Genomic DNA, 6,918 nt, shown 5'->3' on the forward strand with positions numbered 1-6,918 from the left:
TACATTGATGTTGTTTTTGTTTCATTGATTTTGGATGTTTTGATGATTTAAGGAAAATTTACGTAGCATATATATTGATGTTTTAAATCAGAGTTTGTTAATGACACTTAATCATTAACAAACATTTAAAAAGCTTTATTACAATACTAATTGATAATATATATGTAATAATCTTGTTTTGTAACACCCTAAATCACTGAGCGCACAAACGCTACCCCTGTTACAAGCATGAGTGATTGACTTCAGGCACACATGCGCAGACATTGAAGTACCGCGAGAGTGATTCAAAAGCCCACGAAACAGTGTAATCACGCGGTACTGTGATGTCATACTGGTTAAGGCTAAGCCACGTGAAGCCGGACACAAGGGCTTTGGGCTGGAGTAGCCTGTGGCTTTTAAGGCTTCGTGTCTCATCGCGTTAAACGATCGCAGAACGATTTATTGCTCTTTTTCACCTCGATCTTTGGCCTCGTGTGATTTACCAAAACCAACATGTGAAGTTACAACGCTGACGAAGGAGTTTCATCAGTAGAGGTAAGCAGTGGTTAAATTGGGATTTGTTATGTGGGGGGGCTCTGCGGGGAGGGGTACTTCAAGGGGTAACATGTTTAATACTGATAATAGCAAAGCCCCTGGTGTGTTTCAATGACATTCTGGACATCTGATAGGATTTGATAGGATGCTCAGAGGTTGACCCAAAATATTTTAAAATGATGCAAATCTATTAGTTTGACACCCTATATCCATTTGTTGCACATGTCATTATGCACAACTGATAAAACTTTAAAGGAAGTTAAAAGAATCAACCTCCTTGAATGATTCTAGGCTACCCCAAAAGACTCACTTAACAAGAAAAGGTACAACACACAGTACTGTATCATCAACATGTCTTATAAATTGGCCATAGAGATTCCCTATGCTGTTCAGCAGCTAAAACAATCATATTGATTTGTGTAATCAAAACACATTATTTTATTAAACGATACAATAGTTATATCCAGTGTTATCCAGTTAACATACTGTAATTAGATGAGTGACATACATACTTATAATTAATCCTTTACACGTTTCTAGTCTTCTATGAAGTTTTCTCGACGTGGGCACCATTCTTACCTCTCTCTCTCTGTCTCTCTCTCTCTCTCTCTGTCTCTCTCTCTCTCTCTCTCTCTCTCTCGTCAAATGATCCTGCGTGAGAGCGCGTTCTTGAAGTTCTGATTTTTTTCGCTTGAGTTGCATAACTTGCGCGAAGACGCATTTAATGGGAAAAGCGCGTATTTTCGCGGCAATTGCGGCGCCCAATTCGCGTCATTTTCACCGCCCCGTGCGAGGACGCGCCTGGTTGCGTCTTTGCATTGACTTTGTATGTAATCTGCTCGCAAATCGTTGAACTTGCGTTGGTGAGTATGCCCCATAATGAATGAAAACGCATTATTCCCTTTGCGTCAGTGCACACCCACCAGCGCAGCGAGTGCACACCCACCAGCGCAGCGGGTACACTGGCAAGAGCAGAGCGCGACCTTCAGCCTATGTGCCGGGGCTTAGCCCCGGACGGCCCCGGCCCAATTTAAACCCTGGAGGTAAGTAACCAACATGTTATGCATGTAGTGGATCTAAAGATTGATTGTCGTATATGATCATTCTTTTTTTTGGTTTGTTTGTTTGTAACGTTTATCAATGCAAGCCAAAATCGAGCTGCAAATCCTGAAGGCAAGGCACGTTGAACATGTAACCGTTTTCTCAGCGGTGGTGGGGTAAAAATTTGCTAAGTTAGCCTAGACCAGCCCCTGTTTAACTTAAAGTTACTTGAGTTATAAAATGTATCAATCTTCCCGTCCGACTTGCTTGGAGTAAGTTAACGTTATGTAAACGACCGGTATTCACAAGAAGCCTTAAAGTTTTATAGCGAAGTGGTTTGATAATTAAGTTAATATATTTTTTCAGTTGTATTAGCTATAAAGTTATTTATATCTGTGAATTAATTCGTATTTTATCAGTTTCTAACAATACATGACAAAAGGCTAGCGTAACGTTAATAACGTACGTTAAGTTACTTACCAACACGAACAAACTGAGTCTGACAGACAAATTAACTTAAAGCCAACAATAATAAAAAAAAAACATATTATAAATTAACATAAACGTTATGTTTACGAATTATATTATTTACATGTTAATAATGATGTTAAATGCGAAGAAAATGTTGAAGTGTGCCTGAGGAAAAACGGTCATATCATGAAAATGGCGCTCACGTGACGTACGAATGGCCTCGCGACCACTGTCTATGCTCGCGCTTGCGCGACAGAAGGGTTAACTTCCTGCTCCAACCTGCAACCATTTGAATGCAGGGATAATAACAAATAACCAAAGTTTAATCATATTGCTGGATTTTTTTATAATGCTTAATAAATGATGCGTGTAAATTTACACATATTACGTCACTGACATTGTTTTTTATTGCGTTTATTTCTTTTATATTAATTGAAAATGAAAACCTTATTTAATTTACCTAAAATTTGTTTGTGTTTAACACTGATTTATGTTGTTTTTCTGTTTAATATTAGTGTCCTGGAAAACGTGTGCTCGGAAACATGCAGAATACAGTATTTACAGAGCCGACCTTGAGGCACCCACTGATGGATAATCTGTTTACCTAAAAACAGGTAATGTATAAACATTGCAAATATAATGAATTCACAAGTATATAATTTCACAAATATTAAATATTATTAACAATTATTATTAATAATGTACATATTAAATTATATTATACATGTTCAGTTGTTCTGTTAAGTTATTTGAAGGATATGCATGGTAGATCAATTAGATTATCTTTCTCACTAGCTATAAGCAGCATGCTATAGAAATGTTCCACTTAAAGGTGTAGCGGAGGATTTTCTCGAATTTTAGAAAAGAAACGCCGTCTCCGCTTTTTAAAAAAAATGCAATTGCGCAACACTCCAGATTGACAACTAGGAGGACCAATAGTCTTGATGATCCACCCGGAAAACCTAAATTCTCCGCAATACCTTTAATGTTTAATGCTCTTTTACCTTGATTGTTAGGGTGGTGTTCATACAAAGCAACTTATTGCTCATCTGCTTGAAAGAAAGTTACTGCTGGGGCTCTCCTGCTAAGGTTGTCTTAATTCTAAAAAGAAATTAAGTCATTTAGGCTTAGGTCATAGCAAGTTTTGAATGAATGACTTCACAATCTGTTTTAATAATGTTTATTTACAATGTATTTTATTCCACTTACCTGAATCGTGCAGAGGCTTGATGTTTAGTCCACCTGTTGTCTTCTCCAACCTCTGAGTGAAGCCACCACGAGTGGTCGTGTTAACCAATTTTTTTAATTTTAGTGCACAGTGAGTGTGTCTACATAGTCTAAACGCTTAATAAACTGATAACGTGTAAGGTCATTTAAATGCATAAAATGGTTTTCTTTTATAGGGTAAAGCCCATAAATGGCAAAAACTGATTGGCACAGGTAGTTTTTTGCTCTTAAACCAGATTTTAAAGTCTTTTTTGCCGTTTCGTATGTGCGTATGTCTCCACCTGTGATAGATAAACTTCACAAATAAAAGTAAATTAAAACGCTTGAAACATGTTAATGTAATAAGCTGATTTTTATAATATCATAATAAGATAATTGTCCTCTTATTATGTGCATGTAAACATACTCAATGTCTTTGTTTATCCTTTGTCTCAAGTCACACTGAGTGTGAGAAGTCATTTGTCCAGTGCTGTCGTGAAATCTATTGATAACTGCAATTCCTTCAGTCTAACATGATGGTTGAATTACACACAGATAAACTCCCACTTTATAGACCACAAGATTTGAGTTCAGGCAGATTAAGATAGTTGATTGAGTTTAGTTGTTATTGTTTGGCTGTTGGCTCATATTATTATTGATTTTGACAATTTTCTTACAGCCCTTGTCTGTCAAAATAATGCAACCTCTGGTTGTAAAGCACATTTTAAACTGATCTTCTTCATTCTGTCACTAGCCCACCACAATCCATGTTTACCAGCTGTGAAAGTGCAGGCCAAAAATCTTCCTTCACCTGTGGGCCTCTACCCACATGTAGATAAGGTAATGAATTATTTGATTACTGTCGCTGTTTCTGTCACTGGGGCAAAATAACTGCCCTAGAGAACATGAAGAATAGCCAAAACTGTGGTATTGCGCTAGCCCTAAAAATTTGAGAATCTTGATGTTTCTAACACATGGTACAACCGCTTAGTAGGCATGGGCCAGTATAAGATTCTGGCGGTATGATTACCTTTAGCAAAAATACCACGGTTTCACAGTGTTGCGGTATTCCCATTGCTACACTAATTTTTTTTATTTTTAAATGGCAGGTAAAAATAAAGCCTTTAAATTATATTATATATAATATTTTCGAAATGTATATTACATGTAAACATCAAATCAATCACATGACTTAATGAATTTTGTATAAATACAGTTCATACCTTGGAGACGGTTTCACAGACCATTTTAGTGGTTTTGTAACCTTGACTGTTTAAAACCACGGTGTACCTTAAAACTGGTAACCAGCCCATGCCTACCGCGTAGTATCTATTATTAAGGTGGTTGACAGGTCTGTTTGCATGTTATTGCATTGGTAATAATTTATTGTTTATAGTCCAATATTGATTGTGAGAATTATTTAAATTTCCTTAAAAATGTTCTAACATCTTTTCCTTTCTTTTCTTAATGCAGCATTTCAGGAGAAACCTGTCTGTGATCTGCTAAGATGCACAGATTCAACTCTGGCCCATTGTCATCCCAACACCTCATCTGCCATCAGTTTCGTTTAGTGTCGGTCTATTGCAAAAGTTCTTATAAACTTTAAATGAGACTTTGTGTTAAGCAGGGGTTTCCAAACTTTTCATTCCACAACATATTAAGCCCAGGATACACAGCAGGATTTTTGCAATCCAATAAGACCTTATCCATGGATTAAAGTTTTCCGTCGCTAGACGGATTTCCGTCAATTGCAAAATTATTAAATTCACTTTTAATAAAGACGACGTGTATTCACCTTTTTTTAAGTTGGATGTGATCAAAGCCTGGGGTGGAGCCAAATCACGTTCCTCTCTCCACTGTAAGCGTTCTGTAATCACTACGCACCGGATCCACTCCGGGTTTTCTGGCTGTATCACGTTAAGCTGAGGTAAAACTTAATTTCAGCTAGCATGGACAAACTTGTAATGCAGAAAGGCTCCGATGTTTTGGCGATTGATAAAGGTGTAAAAGACCAATGGAGATTGACTTGGCTTAGCGAAATGATGAAGATTGGCAAGCCTTTCAGTTCGTGGGATAAGAAAACCAAACCACCAGGTAATTTACGTGTCTTTGCGATTAGGGGTCCTGTATTTTCTCACGTACGTGATCACCCGCGTCCCGTTTTTGACTGCTATGCTCATCAGGCCAGTTGCTGATACAACAGGTTTGTTAAACTTGTGGGTAAACTTCATGTGGCGCCACAAGAACCAAGAGGCAGATGACATCCACATCCTGTGAGAGCGATTTCAGGAATCATAAGAGGAGTCTGCTTCCGAAATGCTCTCGCGGCACTTTGATGTCATCCACCTGTCGGTTCTTGCAGTTTCATTTGCGTGTGGTCTCAAAAAACGTAACATTTGTACATATATTTAAGCACCGCACTTTATAAACAAGTGATATTAAGCCATTCAAACACAAACAACAGTGTTAATGTTAAATGCTTTCGCTGTTTCTGTGTCAGAGCTGAACACGTAAGCCGCGCATTCGCTTCTCATTGTGCTTGTGAGTATTTTTGCCACTTTATTGGGCTTAAATACAAATATGTGTCAAAAATCCCGTCTTTGCAAGTATCCTCATATAAACACGACCATTTAGGTCTTAGGAGAAAGTAAACAGCAGAACCATTGCGCATAAAATAGCACATCAGCGCTGCCTCTATTGTAACATAATAATTTGTTGTCACTATGGTTACAGACATCCTGTGCGAATTGTACACGAGTTTGACTCGAGTAACTCGTTCAGGGTTTATATTCATGCATAACGTTACTGTAAGCTGTTGTGTGAACAGAACAGACCCTGGATTATTCGTTTATGTGTACTGAATAATATGATATGAAAAAGTTGTATTTGTTCACATTAGTAAATGCATTATATAACTTGAAAAAACAATGAAAAATATAGAATATATAAGCATTTATTAATTCTTGTTTATGTCATAACAGTAATTGACGGTAGTTCATGGTGCATTCACTAATGTTAAGAGTTTCAACTTTGATTAAAAAAATTATTAGTAAATGCTAAAATAAATACAATTTCAATTAATAAATAATTAATAAAAGATTCATTAAAGGTGGTGATATTCATGTTTTCTTTTTATATAGTGGGTTATTTAGCTGTTTCGCCTTCATCTTAAATGCCATGCAAACTACAGCTACCTATTTATGCCACAGGAGACTTTAATATGGAATTAATGGCAAAAAATACACCCTTAAAATGCTATTGGTCTCGCCTACATTAAGTTTTGGTTAAAGAAATATGACTTGGCCTGAAAAAAAATTCAGTCAGAAGAATTTTTTTCACTTTAATCCATGCCTTATCACACTGTGTGACAAGGATTGTTTAAACTTTAGCAGTAGACTGTCGATGAAGACACCTATTGCATCTGAAGCTGCGACATCTGTCATCAACATGCGCTAGTGGTAAACAAATACAGGTATGCAGGTCGTAGAAGCAAACACATTGTTGATGTGCGTTGATCATGCTGAACTTCTTACACTGTCATAAAACTATCGTAGGTGTCTTTGGTCCCAGGACTGGGAAAACAGACGTCTTTAAACCTCTCACACTGTATGAGATAGGACCACCAATTAAGAGCCACGATCACAGAAATCTCCACAATTGTTTCAC

The 6,918-nt window shown here is 37.1% G+C and overlaps 1 long non-coding RNA gene across 1 annotated transcript; it reads left to right on the plus strand.

Moving 5' to 3' along the window:
- The first annotated feature begins 2,558 nt into the window (after window positions 1-2,558).
- On the plus strand, window positions 2,559-6,560 carry LOC135776691 (uncharacterized). Its single transcript, XR_010544172.2, has 3 exons — window positions 2,559-2,660; window positions 4,007-4,092; window positions 4,726-6,560. It is a non-coding gene; the product is annotated as an uncharacterized lncRNA (long non-coding RNA).
- Window positions 6,561-6,918: the final 358 nt, after the last annotated feature.

The sequence above is a fragment of the Paramisgurnus dabryanus genome, chromosome 18 (genome assembly GCF_030506205.2).
Source record: "Paramisgurnus dabryanus chromosome 18, PD_genome_1.1, whole genome shotgun sequence".
Taxonomy (NCBI): Eukaryota; Metazoa; Chordata; class Actinopteri; order Cypriniformes; family Cobitidae; genus Paramisgurnus; species Paramisgurnus dabryanus.